This window comes from Ovis canadensis, chromosome 16 (assembly GCF_042477335.2).
Source record: "Ovis canadensis isolate MfBH-ARS-UI-01 breed Bighorn chromosome 16, ARS-UI_OviCan_v2, whole genome shotgun sequence".
In the NCBI taxonomy this organism is placed as follows: Eukaryota; Metazoa; Chordata; class Mammalia; order Artiodactyla; family Bovidae; genus Ovis; species Ovis canadensis.
Genome location: NC_091260.1, coordinates 73,933,237 through 73,947,341, shown reverse-complemented (window position 1 = coordinate 73,947,341; position 14,105 = coordinate 73,933,237). Strand labels below are relative to the sequence as shown.

The 14,105-nt window shown below is 39.2% G+C and overlaps 1 pseudogene; it reads left to right on the top strand.

Annotated features, from left to right (window-relative positions):
- Nucleotides 1–7,473: 7,473 nt before the first annotated feature.
- On the top strand, nt 7,474–10,721 carry LOC138421731 (heterogeneous nuclear ribonucleoproteins A2/B1 pseudogene; annotated as a pseudogene).
- The last annotated feature ends 3,384 nt before the right edge of the window (nt 10,722–14,105 follow it).

The window sequence follows — 14,105 nt, the reverse complement described above, 5'->3', positions numbered from 1 at the left end:
TTCTGCCAGACGCCTGGTGGGAAGAAACCAGGACTCCCCACCCGGAATCCAGATGACAAGGTTCTGCCACAGTCACTGATGCGCCGGGCGCGGAGAGCCTATCAATTACTTTAGTATCTTTTAAAAGCTTGTATTGACCATTTTGGATTTCCTTTATGGCTCAGCAGCAAAGAATCTGCTTGTCAAATCAGGAGATGCAGGTTTGATCCCTGAGTAGGGAAGATACCCTAGGGACAGAAATGGAAACCGACTCCACTATTTTTGCCTGGGAAATCCCATGGACAGAGGAACCTGGCAAGCTACAGTCCATGGGACTCACAAAAGAGTCAGACATGATTTAGCAACCGAACAGCATTTGATTATATTAACAACTCTGTCACATACTTGGGTCAACCCATAGTTACTAGGTGCTTCACATTCCTAAAACCTTATACAATTAACTTTTATAAGGTAAAGCAGGAAAATGTGGAATTAAACATTCAGTTCACTTCAGTTCAGTCGCTCAGTCATGTCTCACTCTTCGTGACCCCTTGAATCGCAGCATGCCAGGCCTCCCTGTCCATCACCAACTCCCGGAGTTCACCCAGCCTTACATCCGTTGAGTCGGTGATGCCATCCAGTCATCTCATCCTCTGTCGTTCCCTTCTCCTCCTGCCCCCAATCCCTCCCAGCATCAGGGTCTTTTACAATGAGTCAACTCTTCGCATGAGGTGGCCAAAGTATTGGAGTTTCAGCTTCAGCATCAGTCCTTCCAATGAACACCCAGGACTGAACTCCTTTAGGATGGACTGGTTGGATGTCCTTGAAGTCCAAGGGACTCTCAAGAGTCTTCTCCAACACCACAGGTCAAAAGCCTCAATCCTTCGGTGCTCAGGTTTCTTCACAGTCCAACTCTCACATCCATACATGACCAGTGGAAAAACCATAGCCTTGACTAGACGGACCTTTGTTTAATATCTCTGCTTTTCAATATACTATCTAAGTTGGTCATAACTTTCCTTTGAAGGAGTAAGTTTCTTTTAATTTCATGGCTGCAATCACCATCTGCAGTGAGTTTCAAGCCTCCCAAAATAAAGTATGACACTGTTTGCACTGTTTCACCATCTATTTCCCATGGAGTGATGGGACCAGATGCCATGATCTTCGTTTTCCGAATGTTGGGCTTTAAGCCAACTTTTTCACTTTCTTCTTTCACTTTCATCAAGAGGCTTTTTAGTTCCTCTTCAGTTTCTGCCATAAGGGTGGTGTCATCTGCATATCTGAGGTTATTGATATTACTCCTGGCAATCTTGATTCCAACTTCTGCTTCTTCCAGTCCAGCATTTCTCATGATGTACTCTGCATATAAGTTAAGTAAGCAGGGTGACAATATACAGCCTTGACATACTCCGTTTCCTATTTGAAACCAGTCTGTTGTTCCATGTCCAGTTCTAACTGTTGCTTCTTAATTTGTCTATAGGTTTCTCAAGAGGCAGGTCAGGTGGGCTGGTATTCCCATCTCTTTCAGAATTTTCTACAGTTTATTGTGATCCACACAGTCAAAGGCTTTGGCATAGTCAATAAGGTAGAAATAGATGTTTTTTCTGGAACTCTCTTGCTTTTTCCACGATCCAGCAGATGTTGGCAATTTGATCTCTGGTTCCTCTGCCTTTTGTAAAACCATCTTGAACATCTGGAAGTTCACGGTTCACGTATTGCTGAACCCTGGCTTGGAGAATTTTGAGCATTACTTAACTAGCATGTGAGATGAGTGCAATTGTGCGGTAGTTTGTGCATTCTTTGGCATTGCCTTTCTTTGGGATTGGAATGAGAACTGACCCTTTCCAGTCCTGTGGCCACTGCTGAGTTTTCCAAATTTGCTGGCATACTGAGTGCAGCACTTTCACAGCATCATCTTTTAGGATTTGAAATAGCTCAACTGGAATTCCATCACCTCCACTAGCTTTGTTCATAGTGATGCTTTTAAGGCCCACTTGACTTCACATTCCAGGATGTCTTGCTCTAGGTGAGTGATCACACCATCATGATTATCTGGGTCATGAAGCTCTTTTTTGTGAAGTTCTTCTGTGTATTCTTGCCACCTCTTCTTAATATCTTCAGCTTCTGTTAGGTCCATACCATTTCTGTCCTTGATCTCTGTTCGTTTCCAAGGCAAACCATTCAATATCATGGTAATCCAAGCCTATGCCCTAACCAGTAATGCTGAAGAAGCTGAAGTTGAATGTTTCTATGAAGAACTACAAGACCTTTTAGAACTAACACCCAAAAGAGATGTCATTTTCATTATAGGGGACTGGAATGCAAAAGTATGAAGTCAAGAAACACCTAGAGTAACAGGCAAGATTGGCCTTGGAGTATGGAATGAAGCAGGGCAAAGGCTAATAGAGTTTTGCTGAGAGAACGCACTGGTCATAACAAATATTCTCTTCCAACAACACAAGAGAAGACTCTACACGTGGACATCACCAGATGGTCAACACCAAAATTAGATTGCAGCCAAATATGGAGAAGCTCTATGCAGTCAGCAAAAACAAGACCAGGAGCTGACTGTGGCTCATATTATAAACTCCTTATTGCCAAATGCAGACTTAAATTGAAGAAAGTGGATAAAACTACTAGACCATTCAGGTATGACCTAAATCAAATCCCTTATGATTTTACAGTGGAAGTGAGAAATAGATTTAAGGGACTAGCTCTGATAGAGAGAGTGCCTGATTAACTATGAATGGAGGTTCGTGAAACTGTAGAGGAGACAGGGATCAAGACCACCCCCATGGAAAAGAAATGCATGAAAGCAAAATGGCTGTCTGAGGAGGCCTTACAAATAGCTGTGAAAAAGAAGAGAAGCGAAAAGTCAAGGAGAAAAGGAAAGATATAAGCATCTGAATACAGAGTTCCAAAGAATAGCAAGGAGAAATAAGAAAGCCTTCTTCAGCAATTAATGCAAAGAAATAGAGGAAACCAACAGAATGGGAAAGACTAGACATCTCTTCAAGAAAATTAGAGATACCAAGGGAACATTTCATGCAAAGATGGGCTTGATAAAGGACAGAAATGGTATGGACCTAACAGAATTAAACATTAAATCAACATTATTTGTTAAGATATTGTAAAATGGCTTAAAAGATACATATTTAATTCATGTTATATGATGCTTGTTTGTCCATCATTATTCCTGGGTTGGGAAGATCCCCTGGAGAAGGGAAACGCTACCCACTCCAGTACTCTGGCCTGGTGAATTCTGTGCAGTGTATAGTCTATGTGGTCGCAAAGAGACAGACATGGCAGAGTGACTTTCACTTTCACTTTTCCTTGATAGTGTTATATTGTTTTTCACCTCTCCTCTTTGTGCTAATTCCAATGAAATTCAAAGGCATGTTCCTGCTACTAATATTTAGACATTTAGTTCAACACCTTGATGCAAAACCAAAGGAGTTATTTTTGTTACACATAATTGGTATACCTGAGTAATTTTTTTTTTTTTTGCTACCTCGTAGGTAATTCAGTTCAGTTCAGTTCAGTTGCTCAGTCATGTCCGACTCTTTGCGACCCCATGAATCGCAGCTCGCCAGGCCTCCCTGTCCATCACCATCTCCTGGAATTCACTCAAACTCACGTCCATCGAGTCCGTGATGCCATCCAGCCATCTCATCCTCTGTCGTCCCCTTTTCCTCCTGCCCCCAATTCCTCCTAGCATCAGAGTCTTTTCCAATCAGTCAACTCTTCACATGAGGTGTCCAAAGTACTGGAGTTCTACCTTTAGCATCATTCCTTCAACTAGCCACTAAAAGGCTACAACTCAAAAATTATCCAGCAAATATTCATAAGGCAATAAACATTCATTGAATTTTATAACATTTTTATTGGAACAAACATTCTATTTTTTTCTTTATACAACAATGGAAAAGAAATTATGTTAGATAATGTGTCCCAGGCTACCACAGAACAACTAGTATTTGATTTTATGGTGACCTTTAAATCTCCAGGTTTAATGAACAGAAAATACCTTTATCAGAGAATAAGCCTCATTAAGAGGCTTTGACAAACAGGCTGTATTTGTTGCAAACTGGCTCTTCACATCTGGATGAAAGTGTTCCTATTTCATGTTTAATTACTTGTGCAGTCTCCAAAATGCAGCAAAATGAGTAAAGGAAATTTTCATGGGAGCAAACTCTCCTAAAGAATTTTTTAATAATATTTATGCTCCTGCATATGTAGCTCAGTTTGATACAAAACATGCAGAAGTTACTCAGTTACTGCTGAATAAATTATGTGGAATTAATGATGATTCCGTTTTATTTCTTCCTTCACATACTTGCATGAGTTTTCCCAAAGTGGTCTAAAATTCATAGTAAGCAACTCATACATCTATGACTGACAATTATAAGCTTCAGCATGAAGAGAAACTTTTTTAAAATTTTTATTTATTCATTTTAATTGGAGGATATTTACTTTACAACATGGTGACCTGCCGGGGGCCAGCGTGAGGAACTCCGCCCAGGGCAAAGGTCATGAGGAAGGAGGCTTGGCATACGCAAAGGCGTGATCAAGCCTCAGGAAACCCCTGTTCCCGAGCATCTACCCCAAAACCAGAGTCTGTTTTATGCTCTCACCTACACCTCTGACTTTACGGGGGGCTCTCCCCCATAACTGTTTCTCTCGGAGAAGGAGTAAACGTGCAGCTCCAAGGCAATAAAAATTCTTGGGCGTGACAAGAGTGTTTCAGCTTACGGACTCCTCTGAAGGTTATCTAGCCCACCTGTATAGGTTTGTCCTGCCAAATGTGATTGTTTACAGCCTCCAAATCTGAGAGGCATGAGATGTTTTAGACTTACTAAAGGCAAATTCTTTTGGGGAGTTAGAAATTATTAGTATAGTGTGTTGGTTAGGAATTATATTGGTGAAGGGTTCTTTATTTGTTGTGTCAATAATTGCTGCTAATTCCCTGCTCTGGGTGGGACAAGGATGTTTCAGGTCAAACCTCTCTGCTGACAGACTAGCTTGTGTGACAGGATTATCCATACTGCTGCCACTAGGCACATGATTGTTTACTACCTCTCAACCGTAAACAGCACAGAGAGTTTTGGAGTATTTTGAGAGTCTTAATTAGCATAGGACTTTTTCTTCTTGTTGAGTCAATGATTGCCACCAGGCCTCCATATCCTTAGGCACCTGGGAATCTATTAATCAATGTATTTGGAATATCGCAAAGGAAATATAGTAGTTTTTGATGTTAGCAATACTAGACTTTTTGAGTTAATGGATTTTCTCTTTTGTAATAGATCACTGTACTTTGTTATAAATCACTGTGTCCTTGCTATGTAAGAATGTAACTTTATCATATCTTAAGACTAAATAGATCTTAAGGGGAGCATTGGTGAAAGGATTTTCATTTGTTGGGCTGATGTTTGCTGCTAAATCTCCATGTTCCCTACCCTTATAATGAATATAACTAACATATAGGAGAAATAAGTATTAACCTTTAAGCATATAGGAGAAATAAGTATTAACCTTTAAGACTAATCATGTTAACCTTGGGTTAAATAAATTCCTTTCTTGATTGTAACTCACTATACCCTCACCCTATAGGAATGTAGCTTTATTTGGAGGATGGTGCCTGGTTTAAGAAAAAACACCCTTGGAAGAAATAAGTTTTTTGGTTATCAGAAAGAAAGGATAATAAAATGTCAGCAGGTCTCACTCATGGCCAGGAGATGATGTAATATTCCTAAGACCTTTTTTTTATACATTTATGTGAAGCACCAGATTTTGACAAAGGTCAGGACTGCTGACTCCCGCGTGACTCTGTATTCATCCCTATGTGTAACAAAAGGTATATAAGCAAACCCAAAAATAAAGAAATTGGATCAGTTTCCGGAAAGACTGATTCCCCCATGTCGCTTCTTTCTTGCTCCCGTTTTTCTGGCTGAATTCCCATCTGCAGCATGATGCTATTCCACGTAATCCAAGTTGTTCAGCCTCCTTTTCTCCACTAATCTTCCTACTACACTATCCATTTCTAATCTCTCTATATCTGTGATTAAATATGTATTTTTCCAAAGACTGCTGACTCCGTCCCCACCTTCGAATCACCCTGGATCCACCGGGGCTGGACCCCGGCAGTGATGGGTTTTGTTATACATCAATGTGAATTGGCCATAGGCATACATGTGTCACTTCTCTACTGAACGCCCCTCCCTCTCCACCCTATCCCTCCAAGCGGTCACAGAGCACTCGCTTTAGGTGCCCTGAATCTAACTCCCACTGGCTATCTGTTTTACATTTGGTAATGTATGTTTCAATGCTATTCTGAAGAAACTATTGATAATAGATTTTTAGATTTTTCAATTTTCAAAGAGAACAGTGAAACAAAATATACTGATCACTCCTCTTCAATTAAAGTTAGAAAAAAAAAAAGACCAAATACCTATACAGTAGCAAAAAACAAATCACTCAATGAGATCTGTTCTTGAACAAGGCCACTCTATCATCTATATTACAGTTCAACCATTATAGAAATGCACTTATGGAAAGAGGAATAATTTTGGAGACTAACATGACAACAAATATGGCAACTCCATAGTATCACATCTATTGAATCATCCAATCAGCTCAACTTCCAAAACATATTTAATTCCATCCATCTATTTCTATATCACTGAAAGAGAAACTATTTTTGCTAAGGCTAAGGAAGGTCAGCCAGTTGTTTTATTTTGAGGTGTTCAGGGGGAGATGCCAACTGGATATGTAGGTGTGTGTTAGTCACTTAGTTGTGTCTGCCTCTTTGCGACCTGTAACCCACCAGGTTCCTCTATCCATAGGATTTCCCAGGCAAGGATACTGCATTGGGTAGCCATTCCCTTCTCAAGGTAATCTCCCCCACCCAGGGATCAAACTTGGGTCTCCTGAGTGCAGGCAGATACTTTACTGTCTGAACCACCACGGAAGTTAAAAAGGGATTCTGACTCATGTGCTTGGACTTCAGAAGAGAGTCAGAGCTGGTGACTGAGAGTTGGGTTCTTTAAGGAAGATATGCACCAAAGCCTTAGCACTAAATGAGAACAGATATAACACACAGATACAGAAAAGGAAGATCAGGCACAAGCCCTGGAAACTTCTGAAATCTAGAGATGTTGGGGAAAAAAAAAATAGAAAAACCACTAGAAGACTAAGAGAGGCAATGGCAACCCACTCCAGTACTCTTGCCTGCAAAATCCCATGGGCGGTGGAGCCTGGTAGGCTGCAGTCCATGGGGTCTCGAAGAGTTGGACACGACTGAGCGACTTCACTTTCACTTTTCACTTTCATGCATTGGAGAAGGAAATGGCAACCCACTCCAGTGTTCTTGCCTGGAGAATCCCAGGGACGGGGAGCCTGGTGGGCTGCCATCTATGGGGTCGCACAGAGTCAGATACGACTGAAGCGACTTAGCAGCAGCAGTAGGAGCAGCAGAAGACTAAGAAAGGATGTCCGATGAAAGAAGAAGTAATCCAGGCCTATGAAAGTAATCCTTCTTTCTTTAGAGGTAAACTTTCTTTCCTTAGAAGCATAAGAAAAAAGGAATTTCAAGAAGGAGAATTAGACTAATGAATTGATTAGCTTCTGGATATTCAGGTAACAGAAAGTAACCACTGGATTTGGCAAGACAGAGAGGTCACTGTCTACTTTGAAAGAGCACGTTCAGTGGATTACAGAGAATAGAACTAACTAATGTGTATAGAGGGGATAATAAGAGGGGAGAAAGTGGAAACAATGCATAAAGTGGGCCATACTGATATAGAAACAGGAAAGTGATTTTGACTCCATCCTGGGCTTCCCTAATATAATATAGCTTCACTTTGCTGTATGTATTGAGTATATTGACAGATTTTTAACACTGCTGCTAAGCTGCTAAGTCACTTCAGTCATATCCAACTCTGTGTGACCCCATAGACGGCAGCCCACCAGGCTCTGCTGTCCCTGGGATTCTCCAGGCAAGAAGACTAGATAACTCCCAATCACCTTTGTGATAATAGACCATATTTCAAGGTAATCTTTGTTTAGAGATAAGGTGTTAACTTTACTTTAAATACTTTTATTCTTTCATGAAACATTTTACCATGTTTATTTATCCTTTCATTCAGTTAAGTGAAAAAGTGGAAGTCGCTCCGTTGTGTCTGACTTTTTGCTATTGCACGGACTGTAGCCTGCTAGGCTCCTCTGTCCATGGAATTCTCCAGGCCAGAATACTGGAGTGGGTTCCTGTGCTCTTATCCAGGGGATCATCCCAACCCAGGGATTGAACCCAGGTATCCTGCATTGCAGGCAAATTCTTTACCATCTGAGCCACCAGGGAAGCCAGTCACTCAGTTAAATGACACTCATTTATGAAACCTGTAAACACTTTGAGAAAGACCAAGCTAAGGAGAAAATGAAAACACCTGTCAAATAGCTAATCCTGGTAGATGTGTAGCAACTAAAACTCATATTTATGCCACTACCATAAGATTTAATACAAATAACATGAAGAAAACAACAAAAATGAGCTTTTTGAAACTAAAGGTTGTCTAAAGAGGCAGATTATATATATATATGGTGGCGAATCAGAAAAGAAGATGTATATACAGTTGAATTCCAAAGTATTTTTAAGATATAAAGAAAGTTAGAACCAAAATAAAAAGAAAGAAAAACAAAACAAAGCAGCAATAAGAATTATTGATTGTACTTGGGAGATGATTCTCACTTGTGAGAGTGGAGTGAGTGCCTCAAAGGAAACAGAAAAGTTGTCTGTGTGATTAATTTGAGTGGACTGGGTACAGTGTCAAGCTTTTCTACTGTATGTCTCATCTTACTCTTTCTGTGTTGTACAAAAATATTTTTATTAATCTTTTCAAATAATTCATGCTATAAAATTATATATTTTACATAAAACAATTCTCATTTTATCACATTTTGACAATTTTTTTTGATTTTGTTGCAATATATTTTTTTTTGGAATTGTACTTTGAAAAAGCATCTTGCATGGTAAACTCTCTCAATTGTAATATATCCTCCTATGTAAATGTTAATTTTGACCTTCCTAAATGGGAAGTTCAATATTGTCTTATTTGAGAAATTTTAAGATATTTCTCTGCTAATTTTCTAAAAATACACTTTATCTAACAGGATTTTAAGGTTTACAAAAGAATTGCAAATATAATGCCAAGAGTTGTCAAATATTCAGATCAAATAACACACTCTTCTGTGTGTATAGTACATTTATTACAATAAATATGCCATTATTGGTACATTATTATTAATCAAACTTATTTTATTCATATTTTCTCAGTTGTTCCCTAATGCCTCTTTTCTGTTTCCAGGCACTTCCATCAGAATACCTCATCACAATTAAGTGATTCTTAGTCTCCTCGTTTAGTCTCCTTGTTTTTTTGACAATTCCTTAAACATTTCTTGTTTTGATTGGCATGGGTTAGACATTTTATAGAATGTCTTTCAATTGGGTTATATCTGATAACTGTTTCTCATAATTACATCATGTTTATTTGTTTATTTGTTTGGAGAGAGGCATAGCAAAAAGGTAAAGGGAAATTGTCATCCAACTATATCAAGAGTACAAATTATCAACATGGCTTATGACTGCTGATGCTGACCTTAAACCATCTGACTGAGGAAGTGTTTGAAAGATTCTCCACTATAAAGTATTGTTGACAATTTCCAGTAAGTCAGATTGTCTGCGTCTCAGGAGTGGTTGAGGACAGCTCTTGGCAGATAGAGGATCCCATATTGACCAGTCTTACAAGCTGGCCCCTTCTGGAAAATTGGAAGGTGCTCAAGACTGATTCAAGGCCTCCAGAGGTAGGAGTGGCATCAGCAGGCCCCTGGGGAGATTCCCACAGGTGCTATTCCTGGACCAGCAGAGGTTTTCACTGCAGGGCAGGACCTGTTGAGTCTCTGTTCATTCCCTGAGGTCTCTCTTAACTTCAGCTGCCGAATTTTGGCTGAAGTGAGTTAATCTGCAATGGAGAAAACTAAAATCTGTTCCACTGAAGAGAGAAAAGATAGGAATCAAACAAATTCATAAACTTTATTGGTGGCTTGAGCTCTGAAACCACAGAAGAAAGTCTGAGGATGCTCCCAGTAATGGGGAGAACTCATAGACTGTGGTCATAAGGGACCTTGCAAGTCAAAAATCAAGAGGGTTTAGCTTTGTAACTTTCTCCTCCATGGCTGAGGCGGCTGCTGCCAGACCTCATTCCACTGGCGGGAGAGTGGTTGACCCCAGACATGCTGTTGCAAGAGAGGACTCTGAAAACCAGGGGTCTCTTGTCACTGTGAAGAAGCTCTTCACTGGTAGAATTACAGAAGACACCATGGAGCATAATCTTAAGCATGAATTTGAGAAATATGGAAAATATAGAAAAATCGATGCCATTGAGAAAATTACTGACAGGGAGTCTGGGAAATAAAAAAAAAAGAGGCTTTGGATTTGTTAGTCTTAATGATCATAATCTTGTGGATAAGATTGTGTTGCAGAAATACCATACCATCAATGGTCATTATGTAGAAGTCAAAAGGCTTTGTTGAGACAGGAAATGCAGGAAGTCCAACATTCTTAAAGTAGAAGAAGAGACCACTTTGGTTTTGGGGATTATTTTGGTGGGCTAAAAATTTTGGAGCCTGGACCAGAAAGAAAATTTAGAGGAGGAGCTGATGGATATGGAAGTGGTCCTGGAGAAAAATAAACAAATAATAGTTATTATCTTTTCCTCTTTTCTTCCTGGACTCTTTAGAAGAAAGTCACTATGTGCAGCTCCCATTAAGGAGTAGGGTGTTAAGCTCTACCATCTTGAAAGGGGAGCATTTACATAAATTATCTGGATCGTCTTCAGTTTTATTGAGGTAAAACTGACAAAATTATAGTTAAAGAGCATGATGTGGATTTTTTCCCACTAAGTAATTTAAATATCTACCATCTCACTTATTTACATTTTTTTGAGGGGAATGAGAATATTTCAGTTCTACTTTCCGGCATATTTAAGTATTTAATGCATTATTTTCAACTATATTCACTATGACCTATTAATATATTAGACCACAGACTTTATTATTACTGAAATTTTGTACTTTGTTACCAACCTCTCTCATTTCCCCCAGCCCAACCCCCCAACCCATGGCAATCACCATTCCACTCTCTGTTTATATGGGCTAAATACTTCTTTTAAGTTTCAAAAATAAGTGATAGCATGTAGTATTGTTTTTCTCAATCTCACGTTTCACTTAGCATAAGGCCCTGCAATTTCATCTGCATTGTCACAAATAACAAGATTTCTCCTTTTTCAAGGCCAATAGTACTCCATGTATACATAAACCACATTTTCTTTATTCATTCACCCATTGAGAGACAGTTTGTTTTTGTATCTTGGCTATAATGAAGAATGTTGCTGTGAACAGAGGGATACAACTATCTTTCTGAGATAGCAATTTCATGTCCTTTGGAAAAATATGCACAAATGGGATTGCAGGATTATATAATTGTTCTATTTTTAATTTCCCAAGGAATCTTCATGCTGTTTCCAATAGTGGCTGCACATATTTACATCCCCATCACCAATGTACAAGTGTTCTCTTTTCTTTACATTCCAACCAGCACTTGTTTCCTCTTGTCTTTTTGATTACAGACAAGTGTGAAGTGATATTTCATTGTTCTTTTGACATATGTTTCCCTATTGATCAGTAAGGTTGAGAATGTTCCTTCTCTCCCTCCCTTCCTGCTTCCTCCTTTCTCTTTTTCTCTTTCCTAAAATATTTTGATATTTTTATATACACCAGTAACCACATTTGCTATGTGCTGTGTGTGCTCAGTCCCTCATTCATGTAAGATTCTTTGCAACCATGGACTGTAGCCCACCAGGCTTCTCAGATTGTTCAATGACCTAAGAGTGGAATTGTGTGAAAAAAGTTCCTAGATTGACCTGCCCGCTACTGCTGTGGGGGGCCGGGGTGGGGGGTGTAGATGTTGGTGGTGGGAGGGAAGCATTCCCAAATCCATATGGTTATTTCTGTGTGCAGAAAATTGATATAAACATGCATCTCCCTTCTGGCTCTTTTATTCACTCTACCCTAGTTTAAGTCTAATAAATTTTCTTATCTGATTGGAAAACCAAAAAGGAAAGAAAAATTAGATGTTGCTGTTTTGTCCTTCTTCCTCTTAGGAGAAAACACCACACTTGGAGGGGCAAGCAGCTCAGGTATTATGGCAATTGCAGTCTCATGATGAGAAGAAGTCAGGCATGTCTAAGAATATGCATGGGATTCTGCATAATTTTGAGGTTCAGGTAGCATATCCATTTGTTTCCCATACTGAGTCATGTGCTTCAAATCAACTTCTATTAAAAATAAAGGTTATCCTTCTTCTGCCATTCTTTATATTATTTTATAATTTCTTTAGTCAATGGGTAAGGAAGAGTGGTGTCATTTATTGTTTTCCTTGGAATTTCCCCAAACAAAGCCTCACGGCCACCAGTCAACAAAAAACCTGAAACTAAAATATGTACCTTTCAATAACATAAAAACTTCAGCCAATGATTATGTAATCGTGAGTGGGAGAAAGAAAGAAGTGGGGGAGTTACAGATAGAAGTGGCTGATGAATATTAGTAATTATGGGAACAGATAGGTGAAAAATACTTTATTATCACGAGAAAAAATTACTGTAAGAGGCTTTAAAAATTTGCTCTATAAAGAAAGTGAAGTCGTTCAGTCTGTGTCGACTCTTCGCGACCCCATAGACTGTAGCCTACCAGGCTCCTCAGCCCATGGGATTTTCCAGGCAAGGGTAATGGAGTGGGTTGCCACTTCCTTCTCCAGGGAATCTTCCTGACCCAGGAATTAAACCTAGGTCTCCCACGTTGTAGGCAGATGCTTTATCTTTTGAACCACCAGGGAAGTCCAAAGAGGAGAGTACATTTTATGGTACAAAGTTCTGAAAAATTGCAGATATTCAAAAAAATATAAGCATAACATAAAATGACATTTAGAATATGTTGAGGCAATACTTGTTAAAATAGAGAAAACAAAGTAGGGAGGTGGCAATAAGATTGAGGAATTTAATATTACTTACAGTTCAGTTCAGTTGCTCAGTTATGTCCAACTCTTTACGACCCCATTAATTGCAGCACACCAGGCCTCCCTGTGCATCACCAACTCCAGGAGTTCACTCAAACTCACATCCAGAGAGTCGGTAATGCCATCCAGCCATCTCATCCTCTGTCGTCCCCTTCTCCTCCTGCCCTCAATCCCTCCCAGAATCAGAGTCTTTTCCAGTGAGTAAACTCTTTGCATGAGGTGGCCAAAGTACTGGAGTTTCAGCTTTAGCATCATTCCTTCCAAAGAACACCCAAGACTGATCTCCTTCAGAATGGACTGGTTGGATCTCCTTGCAGTCCATATTACTTACAGGGGAAAGTGAAATCCTGCAAAATGTATTCTTTAGACAAAGCAGCAACCAGAACAGCTATGAAGACAGAGGTTAGACTAACAAAGAGTAGGGAAAAATAGTAAATAGATAAAAATGACTTTCAAGAAGATTAGTTTTCTGGATAGACGTACTGAAGATATAAAGTGCACATAATAGATGTATTTGAAAATGTATGTATAGACCAGGAAAATGATACAAGAAATAGCCAGAATAAATAGAAAAATATCTCCTAAAATAAAAGAAAAAATGAATAGGCAGTTCAAAACGCTCACTGTATGCCAGTGACTTAAAACAAAACAAAACAAAAGACAGCGTTAACAAAGATAAAAAGGACTAAGACATTTTTTGGAAAACTCACTGATCTTCAAGTTTAAAGAAGAAAACCTGCAAACATCTAGGGAAAAGAAACAGGAGGTCATTTTAGAGAGAAAATCAGATGATCTTCGATTTCTCAGCAATTTTAGATGACAGATGACAGCAGAGAAATCTCTACAATGTATGAAAAAGAAATGAATATAACTCAACAATTCTATGGCCAGTTGGCATGCCATCCACTGTGTAACACAAAATGAAGATGAGTTTGACAAACCCAAGGTTTCAGGAAGTAAAAGCATTCATCTACTCAAAGTTAAAAACTATACCAGTGAAAAA